This window comes from Pantherophis guttatus, chromosome 8 (genome assembly GCF_059756535.1).
Source record: "Pantherophis guttatus breed Tessera chromosome 8, ASM5975653v1, whole genome shotgun sequence".
NCBI classification, from domain to species: Eukaryota; Metazoa; Chordata; class Lepidosauria; order Squamata; family Colubridae; genus Pantherophis; species Pantherophis guttatus.
In genome coordinates, this window is record NC_142070.1 from 62241571 (window position 1) to 62254178 (window position 12608).

The 12608-nt window shown below is 41.3% G+C and overlaps 1 long non-coding RNA gene across 1 annotated transcript; it reads left to right on the plus strand.

The window, feature by feature from the left end:
• Positions 1-2191: 2191 nt before the first annotated feature.
• Positions 2192-8103, plus strand: LOC148112681 (uncharacterized). The gene is made up of 2 exons (XR_015729250.1): positions 2192-2480; positions 7767-8103. It is a non-coding gene; the product is annotated as an uncharacterized LOC148112681 (long non-coding RNA).
• Positions 8104-12608: the final 4505 nt, after the last annotated feature.

Here is a 12608-nt window from a genome sequence, read left to right on the forward strand (position 1 = left end):
TAAAAAAACAGATCCAGGAAATTACAGACCAATCAGTCTGACATCAATACCTGGGAAGATCCTGAAAAAGATAATCAAGCAACAGATCTACAAATACCTAGAAACAAGCAAAGTTATAACCAGAAACCAAGTGGGGTATCCCAAGGTTTTGTTTCGGGCCCAGTACTCTTCAGCATCTTCTTAAATGATTTAAATGAGGAATTAGAAGGGGAACTTATCAAATTTACAGATGACATTAACAGAGGGAACATGTGAAGTACTAGTATTGCTTTATATAGCCTTAGTAAGATGATACTTGGAATACTGCATCCAGTTTTGGTCACCATATTATAAAAAAGATGTTGAGACTCTGGAAAGAGTACAGAAAAGAACAAGAGTATTTGAGAGGCTGCCACAAAGAAGAGGGAGTCAATTTATTTTTCAAAGCACCAGAGGGCAGGACAATAAACAATGGATGGAAACTGATCAAGGAGAGAAGCAACCTGGAACTAAGGAGAAACTTCCTAACAGTGAGGAAAATTAACCAATGGAACAGCTTGCCTTCAGACATTGTGGCTACTTCATCACTGGTGGCTTTTAAGAAGAGACTGGACAGCCACTTGTCTGAAATGGTACAGGGTCTCCTGCTTGAGCAGGAGGTTGGCCTAGAAGACCTCCAAGGTCCCTTCCAACACTGTTATTCTGTTATTAATCAGAACTAGGGGGATATTTAGTACTGAATTAAAATAGGAATAGATATTATATGCCAAAGTATATAATTCTTTTAATAATTTTAAATTTTGTATTGTTATGTGTTTTAGTTTTGGCTGTGCACCGCCCTGAGTCCACTAGGAGAAGGGCGGTATACAAATTGAATAAAATAAAAATAAATAAATAAATTTTCACTTTTTTCTATTATAACTTATTTTACAATTTAAAAAAGAAAGACAACTTTGACCCGATTTTGTTCCTCTTTTCTGGAATGATCTCTGCCCAGATTTTTACAGCTTTTATTTGAACTTATTAAATAAACCCTTAAAATCTGTAGTTTTGCTTCTGGCCTTTGGATAGAGTCCAGTGAAGAGTCTTTCCATGATGATTTGTTTGTTATTTGTATTATTTTGTCAAACCATTTGCTTTTGTATCATTTTGTACTATATTGTTTTAAATTATTTTATATGCCTAGTCTCATGATACTGAATTAATTATAGCCAATAGCAAATAAGGTGAATAAAAGAAATCATCATACCAAGTCAGATAACATAAAGTCAGATCAAATATATGAACTTTGAATAACCTTCTCTATTAAACTTTGAGAGAACTTATCTATTCACATGAGTATACGTGCTTGTTAAAGGCAGTTGAACTTCATTATTGGTAAATATATCTTCTGATGAGGCCCAGCTGTCATCCATCCGGTCATGGATGTCCCCATAATTACTTGACCTATGGCCCTGTGTCAAACACACTGATTCTATACATCTTCTTAATAGAATCAAAAACTACAGAAATTCAGATATATGTGAACATCTGAACAGATATACATGGGAGACAGAAGGTTACTTATTGTTTAAAGTATAGCCATAATTTCTGCATTTAAACATTACAGCACTTAAAGGAAAGTTGTAAACTATAAAGTGATGGGTTAAGTAAAGTTGTAATAGTTTAATTATGAGTAAATGATGGAGTAGTAAAAATGTGTAGCCAAAATAGTTTTATTAACTAGTATGTAATGGTTTGGTAATTAGTAAAGTGTAATATAAGTATAATGTATTTTTAATGTAACCATATATGGAAGCCGGAAGGGCTCATAGAACTCTTTGTCTTGAAAACATATTTAAATTATTTAGAGCCATATTTAGAGCCTTGGTAGTACAGTGGTCTAAAGCACCCTGTTATTAAGAACAGCTGCCTGCAATTACTGCAGGTTTGAATCTCGCCAAGGCTCAAGGTTGACTCAGCCTTCCATCCTTCCTAAGTAGGTAAATTGAGGACCCAGTTGTGGGGGCCATAAGCTGACTTTGTATAAATATACAAAAGAATGAAGGCTATTGCTTAGCGCATTGTAAGCCGCCCTGAGTCTCCGGAGAAGGGCGGCATATAAATCAAATTTAAAAAAAATCATGAAATCATAATTAATCCTTGTTCAGATTTGCTAGAACCAAACACTGCACTGAACCTTTGCGCAAATAAATGAATCTGTCTGACCCAGGAATGTGTTTCAGCCTTTCATTTTCGACAACATTTTCTGGCGTTACCACGAAGGGACTGAAGGACAAAGACGTTTTGTTCTGCCTTGATAGCTGCTCCGGCAGGGACCGACGCCTTCCCAAGGAAAATCCACAGGCCGGCCACAAAGACTCCATTGAAGTCTACGGAATCTTTCGGTGAGAAGACACCATGAACCCTGCTGCCAGACGCAGACCAGTCAAGGATCCTCAGGTCAGACCAGATTCATACCTCTCCACAGATGGCCACCAGGACAGAAGAAAAGCCAGCAGGCAAGTATAAGTAAAAAGGGTTACTTACCAATTTAGTGGTAGAAGAGGGGGTCTAATCACCCCCCTAGGAGACAAGGTGTCGTCCTAAAACCTCCAGTAAGGAATTTTTTGGCGTGGGTGATTAAACCTCTGCGGTTCTCATAGACGACTGTCGGAACATCCAGCATCGTGAGCCAGGGGTAGTGTTGTTAGAATGGGTGGAAGTAATAGTGTCCCCAGGACACCATTACAATGCATGTTAGCCAATTTTAAGAGTGCCTATAGTGGAACTTATGGTGATTCCCCGTGTGATCCCAAAACCTTGAAGATGTTGTGTAAAAGTACCTGGCCTGCCCTTGGCATAAGGTGGCCAGAAGAAGGGTCATTGGATCCAATAGTGATATCCAAGGTACATCGGATCATTACCCGGGAGGGCCATTGGGACCAATTTCCATACATAGATCAGTGGCAGATTGCTCAAAAGGCAGCCCCCTCTTGGCTTAAGAAATGTCAGCAGGAATGTGTGAAATTGTGTTTGATGAAAGAGAAAAATAGAACCAACAGAAAGATATTTAAAAACAAAGTTTTCAGTCAGGAGGAGGAGGAAGAAGTTAGTCACCCTCCCCCATATGCACCACATCCCGCAACCCCAAGACAAAACCCCTATCCACCCTTGCCAGCCCCAAGACAAAACCTCTATCCACCCTTGCCAGCGGATAAGGTGCCAAAGACCAGCCCCCCCAGAAACACCAACTACAAGCCAAACGGGAAGTCAAGAGTGATGGGGAAGAAGAAAGAGAAGAAGAATCTAAACCCATTAGTTCTCGAACTCGGAGCCAGACGAGTTTGAAGAAGGCAGAAACTCTGGTCCCCTTGAGGGAGCTTTTAAGTCATGGAACTGATGCCCAGGGACTGCCCATCATTCGTCCCTTGTTTCAATATCAGCCATTTACAACTACAGATCTACTTAATTGGAAGCAGCAATATGGCCCGTTTAGCAAAAAGCCCAATGAAATAGTGGATCTATTCAGTACAATAATGCAAACTCATAGACCCACATGGGGAGACATTCAGCAATTATTAAACACCTTACTCTCCATAGAGGACCGAGAAAAATTCAAAACAGCTAAGAAAAAAGTTTTAACCCAAATGTTTCCAGGTAATGGAAATGCTGTACAGAAAACAGAAGCAGCTGCAGAAGTTGACCCCAAATGGGACCCCAATAGTACCCAACACCAGCCTCTATTAGATGCCTACCGCCTCTTATGCATAAATGTTTTAAGAGAGGCAGCAAAAGGTCCTGTTAATTATGTCAAAACTGTTACTATACTCCAAGAAAAAGATGAAAGCCCTAAGATCTTTTTGACTAGATTAGTAGAATCCTATAAAATCCATACTGGGATAGACATAGAAGATGTGACAAATAGATACCTGTTGAATGAACGATTTATCAGTCAAAGTGCCCCGGATATCAGGAGAAAATTACAGAAATTGGAAGGAACTCTAGGAAAGAACACCAGTGAACTCCTAGAAATTGCCAGAAAAGTTTACCTAAATAGAGATAGAGAAGAAGAAAAGAAGCAAGTTATTAGAGAAAGAAAGAAGACTGAAATGTTAGCTTTGGCCCTGGGAGGAGTTACTTTAGGAGCCAACCAATGTGCCATCTGTAAAGAAGAAGGACATTGGCAGAGAGAGTGCCCCCATAGAAGTACAGGATCAAGAGGAGTATCCTATGGGCGTGGGCGACCTATGTTGAGAGGAAGAAGTTTTAGAGGGACCCCGAGAGGAGCTTTAAGAGGAAGAAGAGGTACAGACAGACAACCCAGCCAGCAGTACCAGAAGGAGGAAGTAATCGGCCTAGCCAAGATGGAATGGAATGACTGAAGAGGCCAGGGCCCCACGGACCCACCCCTGGAGCCCATGATGGGAGGACGTCAAGTCCGCATGATGATTGATACCGGAGCCAGTCGATCAGTAATTAATCAACAAGTGGCCCCCTTATCAAAGGAGAAAGTCAGAGTCCAGGGAGTGTCAGGCACACCAGCCACACACAGCCTACTGAAACCGGTTAAATGCAAGGTTGGGAATGGCCTAGTAGAACACCAATTCTTGTATATGCCTGAATGCCCAGTTCCGCTGTTAGGAAGAGATCTACTTTTTAAATTGAGAGCCACCATTTCCTTCAATGATAATGGACAGTACTTGACAGTGTCACATCCAGTGGAAGAAACTTGGTGATTAATGTTAATGCAAGACTCAACTCAGGAAAGTATATGGAAAGAATTTAACGTTCCTACCCTGTGGGCAGAGGACAACCCCCCTGGGCTAGCTAAATTTGCCTCCCCAGTAGAAGTTAAACTGAAATTGGGATACAAGCCCATTAGAGTACCCCAGTATTATGTTCCTCAAGAAGCGGCAGAAGCCATTCAAGTTTTAATTGACAAATACTTAGCCGCCGGGATACTTAGAGAAACTCAATCCCCATGGAATACAGCAATTTTGCCCATAAAAAAACCGGATGGGGGGTGGAGACCGGCACAAGATTTATGACCCATCAATAATGCTGTGGTCATGCTACATGCAATAGTCCCAAATCCCTACATTTTGTTGGGGACCATCCCTCATTCAGCCGCATGGTTCTCCGTCATAGACCTGAAAGACGCTTTCTTCACTATATCCTTACACTCTGATAGCTAAGACTTGTTTGCCTTTGAGTGGAAAGACTCTAAACTGTGAAGACATTGTCAGTATACCTGGACAAGATTACCCCAAGGCTTTGAGAATTCTCCTACCCTTTTTGGGCACGCCTTGGCTCTGGACTTGCAATACTTCCAACCTGTTCAAGAAGGGGACTGTCTCCTTCAGTATGTAGATGATGTGTTAGTAACAGGAACCACTCAGGATAACTGTTTCAAAAATACCCAAACCCTCCTTGAATTACTGAAAGACTGTGGATACAGAGCTTCAAGGAAAAAGGCTCAATTAGTAAAGAAAGAGGTTACATATTTGGGATACACTCTGTCTCAAGGTCAGAGAAATTTAGGCTTGCCTAGGAAACAGGCGATCTTGCAACTGCCCCTGCTGAAAAATCGAAAAGAACTGTGAGGCATTTTGGGAGTCATGGGCTTTTGTCGCTTATGGATACTCAATTTTGCCTTACTTTCCAAACCCCTGTACGCTTCAACCCGGGGAGCAGAAACAGACCCGTTTGAAGGGAGCAAAGAACAAACGAATGCATTAAGTCATTTAAAGGAAGCACTTACATCCTCTCCAGCGTTAGGGTTGCCAGACCTTTCCAAACCCTTCCGTCTTTATGTAGATGTCCGTCAGAATGTGGCACTAGGGGTATTAACTCAACAGCAAGGATCATGGCAACGGCGGGTGGCTTATTTGTCCAAACAGTTGGACAGCCCGGCTCAAGGCTGGCCACACTGTCTTAAAATTTTGGCCGCTGTGGCAGAACTTATGAGAGACACAAACAAACTAACTTTTACCTCAGAAGTAGCAGTTTACACATCCCATGCATTGCAAACTATCCTAGAAAACAAAGGACACTTGTGGATAAGTAACCAGAGATTGCATAAATATCAGGCTCTGCTGTTAGAAAACCCCCAGATAAGTCTTCACCAATGTGCCACTATTAATCCAGCTACTCTCATGCCTGTACCTGATACATCCTTCCCGCTGCATGACTGCCTACATGTGTTAGATCATCAGTATTCCTGTAGACCAGACTTGACTGACACCCCTCTTCCAAATGCCCAGCTTACCTGGTTCACTAATGGCTCAAGCTTTATGGAAAAAGGAGCTAGTTATGCAGGATATGCTATAGTTAGCCAACACGCAGTTATTGAAAGTGCCCCTCTTCCAGTGGGTACCAGTGCCCAAGCAGCTGAGTTGTGGGGACTCATCCGAGCATTAGAATTAGCCACAGAGAAGACTATTAATGTGTACACGGACAGTAAATATGCCTTTTTGACTATTCAAGCACATGCGGCTATTTACAAGGAAAGGGGCTTTACAGGCAAATCAATCCAACATGCCCCTTTAATTAAAAGGTTGATTTCTGCTGCACAATTTCCCAAATCCTTAGCTGTCATCCATTGTCCGGGTCATCAGAAGACGGACACACTCATTGCACAAGGCAATCGATTTGCTGATAGAGAGGCCAAATTGGCAGCACACCTGCCCCTGGATAGGAATGATTATTATCTCTATATGGCACAAGAAATTGAATCCTACATTGAAAGATCTTATCCCACCTACACTCAGGTAGAGAAGGAAAAAGCCGAAGGAGATTTGAAAGCCAATCTGGTGAAGGGATGGTATACCCTTCCAGACAATTGCCTAGTGGTACCAGTTTCACTCGCCTGGCCTTTAGTATCAGAGACACACCAAACCTCACATAGTGGCAAAACGGCTTTGGCCCAACAGTTGCAAGCAACATTCTACATACCTAACTTGCAGAATCTGGTTGCCAAAGCAACTTCCCAATGTCCTACGTGCGCACAAGTAAATGCTAAGCAAGGACCGCGTTTACCACCAGGACAGCAGCTTACTAGTCCTACTTACCCATGGATTATTTAATGGTGGATTTTACTGATATGCCCAAATGCAATGGTTATAAAGCGCTGCTCATTTTCATTGACACTTACTCTGGATGGATTGAGGCCTTCCCCACTCGAAATAAGTTAGCTATACAAATAGCACGCTTTCTTTTAAAGGAAATAATCCCTAGATTTGGATGTCCATCTACCATCAGCTCTGACAATGGCCCAGAATTTGTGCAACGTATAAATCGCCACTTGGCTGAAGCTGCAGGCCTGAAATGGCGGTATCACTGTTCGTTTCGGCCAGAATCGAGAGAGAAGATTGAACGTGCGAATCGATCATTGAAAGCAATCATTACAAAACTGTGCTTAGAAACCCACTTGCCATTGCTTCAAGTTTTCCCCATGGCCTTGTACATTTTTAGAACAGCCCCTCAAACCAAATACCAGCTGTCTCCTTTCGAACTTCTGTATGGGAGATCCCCTGCCTTGTTCAAGCACCACTTTCAAGGCTGGCCAGATTTAGTTCAAAAAGTGGGGGTAGAAGCAAGAAAATTACTTTTGCAGTTACAACAGCACAACAATCATGTCAACAAACTGAGGCATTATATGCAGGAATGTAGACCTCCCCCTATTACAACTACAGGTCACAACTACAAACCTGGTGATAGAGTATGGATAAAACATTGGAAAAATGAGCCTTTAAAACCTAGATGGAAAGGGCCATATACTGTTGTGATGTGTTCACCTCTTGCAGTTAAGACCTTGGAAGGAAGATCCTGGATCCACTGGATGAGACTGAAGCCCGCAGACCAGAGTGATCCAGTCACATACCAGGTGACAAAAACTGACAGGCCCTTGGTGTTGAGGTTTAAGAAGAATACACCCTGCTGAGTCCTACCGGCAATGGACTCTCAATGCACGGTGGTGATCGTCAGCCTTGCTGAACCACCCCGGAAGCTGGTTCCCAGCGCACGGCCGAAGCTTGGAACGGAGAAAGACAACATTCCAAGATTGTAAATTGTAATGTAAAACCCATTAACAGTGATAGTATCCAGTAAGCACTTATTAAAAACACACTCATGGTTGAGGAAGATTGGGTGTGGAGACTCTGGGCCACCACTGGTTTAGTACTTCTGGGGGTATTGTTTTATATATATAAGGACCAACTCTGTGGGAAACCTAGGGATCCGATTGATATTGACCTCACCCAAGTTACGTATACTTCTAAATCTCTTCCTGACCTGGTGAATTTGTAAACTTCGGGTCTTGCGCTCTTAAGGTCCTGTGGGTGTGGGAATAAGGTCACTATGATTTATTTAGGGATGTGGGTACTATTAGCCAAAGGTCTAATGAGTGATGCTAGCTTGAACAGTAGTTCCCCATGTTGTGTGGATGTTCAAGAAATTCCCCTTGTCCCTGTAGAAGGAATTAAAGATGTCAAGAATCCCAGGGGAACTAACAGCATCAGGACACTGAATGGGGACACTTTGGGTAAAGTCCACTCCCGCCAACAGCATGGTATCATAAGGTGGGGAGGGAGCCTTAGACCTAAACCAACTCCTAGACCTGAGGTCAAGAGTTTAACAATCCCAGTACCTGGGGGAATAGAAAAGGAGAGCAGGCCCATGCAACAACTAAGAAGAGGAGACTACATATCAAGGATACTGGAATTGGGTCAAAACCTTGTCAATCAGTATGACCCTAACCTAGGTCAAAAATGCTGGTTGTGTTTATCTGCTAGCCCCTCATCTTATCATGCCATTCCTGTCAATCCACAACTCTGGGCTAGGACAAAGGCTACAATAGTCCTTGAAAAAGATAGTAGGAACAAAGCACCAGTATCTCCGATACAAGGAGATTTTTATAAGGCATTCCAACAGCTGGGAAAAAGCCGCCTCCCTATTGCTGGCCCAATAGCCACTGGTGTGGAACTCATAGGAACACCTTCACTGTGTGTAAAGAGATATCAGAAACCTGGTAGGCCTATAGGATCTCTCACAGAAGAACAATGTCCATCAGAAGTTTCCTTTGGTCCTAAAACAGACCTTATGGATGTAAAACTAACCAAAGATCTTTTTCCTTCTGCACATCACTCATCTCATCATAAGGTCACTTTCTCACTACCACCTAGTGCGACCATCACAAGATGGGGAGGATGGAAGGGATCCGGGAATGCATCCCAGGAAAGGTGCCCCAGTGTATTCCAACCCCCTCGCTTCCCTATCTGGCTCTCCATTACATCCAGCACAGGCTTATGTATCCTCTTTCCCCCTGGGGAAGATATCCTCCCGATATCTTCTAGAAGGCCCAATCCTCAGAGATAAGCAAAGGGACCCTTCACTAGAAGTCCCATTACAGCCCCTGGCTGGAATGTTTGTGGCAGGGACTTTGGGGGTCTGGACTAATGAAAAGAACCATCGGACCCATGCTTTCTCCATGAACATAGGCGTGTGTGTAGGGGAAAAGGGAGTTTTCTTCTTCTGCGGAAAAGATGCCAACAAATTGGACTGGAACATGCACACTAGTACACTTTTTTCCTAAAATAGGTGTTGTCAGTGGAGAACATACCATCCCTGTTCCTGTCATGGGGCATGTTCAAAAACGGGTACCAATCCTAGTCCCACTATTAGTAGTCATGGGAATAGGTACTGCTGTAGGAACAGGTATAGGTGGTGTAACACACTCAGTAATACAGTTTCAGCAATTATCAGAAGAATTCCAAGAAAGCCTGAATCAAATAGCTGGGACCCTGGTAGAAGCCAAGACCAGATAGATTCATTGGCAGCAGTGGTCCTACAAAATCAACGTGCCTTAGACCTTCTAACCACAGAGAGAGGAGGTATGTATATATTTCAGGGAGAAGATTGTTGCTTCTACATGAATAAATCAGGTGTGGTCACAGGAATTGCCAAGGAATTGCAGGATAGGGCATCCAAGATAGGTCAAAGATTACAAACATGTGGTTTTCTTGGGTGCCTGGATCTGGGTGGATTAAACAAATGTTATTTTTGTTGATTTGTGCTGTGGCGGGCCTAGCTTTTATTCCTTGTGCAATCCCTGTGCTAAGACAGCTATCTATCAGAGCAGTGAAAGAGATACAGAATGAGAAGGCGTTCGTGTTGACAGAGCGCTTTCTTGAAGAAAAAGTTCCTGAAACAGACACATATGTCAAAATGGGGTCGGGGAGAGAATGGAGGGAATACCTCCATAGATTAGGAGAATAAAACATCCAGACAGACCTATATCTTGCCTAGATTAATTTATGTTGTGTATTGTGTGGAATATTATATATTAGCTTTGTGTATTAAAGACATAGAGTGTTGTGTAAGAAGTAATGAAAGTTTATGCATGGAAAAACTTCCATAAGGGGGGGGAAATGAGGTAATTATAGCCAATAGCAAATAAGGTGAATAAAAGAAATCATCATACCAAGTCAGATAACATAAAGTCAGATCAAATATATGAACTTTGAATAACCTTCTCTATTAAACTTTGAGAGAACTTATCTATTCACGTGAGTATACGTGCTTGTTAAAGGCAGTTGAACTTCATTATTGGTAAATATATCTTCTGATGAGGCCCAGCTGTCATCCATCCGGTCATGGATGTCCCTATAATTACTTGACCTATGGCCCTGTGTCAAACACACTGATTCTATACATCTTCTTAATAGAATCAAAAACTACGGAAATTCAGATATATGTGAACATCCAAACGGATATACATGGGAGACAGAAGGTTACTTATTGTTTAGCCATAATTTCTGCATTTAAACATAACAGCACTTAAAGGAAAGTTGTAAACTATAAAGTGATGGGTTCAGTAAAGTTGTAATAGTTTAATTATGAGTAAATGATGGAGTACTAAAAATGTGTAGCCAAAATAATTTTATTAACTAGTATGTAATGGTTTGGTAATTAGTAAAGTGTAATGTAAGTATAATGTATTTTTAATGTAACCATTTATGGAAGCCGGAAGGGCTCATAGAACTCTTTGTCTTGAAAACATATTTAAATCGTGAAATCATAATTAATCCTTGTTCAGATTTGCTAGAACCAAACACTGCACTGAACCTTTGAGCAAATAAATGAATCTGTCTGACCCAGGAATGTGTTTCAGCCTTTCATTTTCCACAACAATACAGTCTTTTTTTCTTCCTAGTATTTTCTCCGTAAGTGCAGGCTGCAGTTTTTTCATGCATCACTAGAATTAAAATGCTAGTTTCAGTAGATTCCCTGTTGATGTGGAGTAATATAACATTCTGATTTATTTAGAATGATATCTGTCATGCCCCAACATATAATCTTTATACTGTTGTTGCTCTCTAGCCTCATCTAGTGTCTGGAAGGACAAATACCAATTATATTGTTTGAAGCTGACCCAGCCACTTTACCCATCAGCCTGCACGCTCAAAATAAGTGCACGCTGGGAAGCCAACTCCATTTTCCTTTAGCGTTTGGATGAGGTAGAAACACAAAGAAAAATCCATCTTAATCGGTGGCACATGTTCATCCAAGGAGAAACCCACATCCCACACACAGAGGATTGCTGGTGAGATTTAGATTATTTATATTTATTAATTGCTATGTTCAGCAGTAACTCAATACTGCCTATCTTGTATTTGGTTCTCGTTGTATGTATTCCTATTTTCCCCAGTTATACCATATCCTATTCTTTCAATGAAGCATCCAGATCTGCCCACATGGTCTGTTTTCTTGCAAGATAGGTGGGTTTAGCTGCATGTTGAGCTGCACATAGACTAACGTGTAGTGAGGACAGAACAATATCAAACACGAGATTAATATGTCATTCAAATCTGCCCCATATTGGCAAAGGTAGGCCGTATTTGCAGCATACTGTGTGCACACAGAAGAAATTAATCTCAGATTGAAGCATTTCTTGAACAAAAGCTATTGCTTCAAAATATGAAAGCAGTCAGGTAAACAGAAAAACTGTTTCCCTCGAAATAGCTTTTGACCATATTTGGTTATGTACTTTCAAAATCTATAAATAAGTCTGTGTGGTAAACCAGAATAGATAAGATCTGAACTAGTATTTTAATTTTCCTCATATTAAGAAAAATCATTTTCCCACAAAAAGAAGCTATCAACTTCTTATCACATAGTTGGAAATACATCTGTATCTGTAAGAGTAATATATTTGCAAACTATTCAGCTACTGAAACTATACTGAACTACAGACATCATGCCAGCAAAGACTGAAAGAAGGAAAAAGAAAAAGGATCCACTATTGCAGAGATTGGCTGGATCATAGATCAAAAGCCATAATTTGATTTTTTTGGCATTGACAGTGTCAGATAGGGTTTAATTAGCATTAAGGCTGTAGATTGTGGCTTAAAAAATATCATGATGGATACTTAGCAAGATGGATGAATCAAAATGCAATTATTCCAAGAATGCTATTCCCCCCCCCTCCTCCTTTCTTCTTCTTCTGGCATCATCTATCTCCTGTCTTCAATACAATTCTTTCAGCAGTCCCAAGATTTACACCCATTTATACTCTGTTTCAGATGACTCTGAGAGTACAGATAAACCTCCAAGTGGCCTCAAAGAGTTTCAGAGAACTAATGACTGAC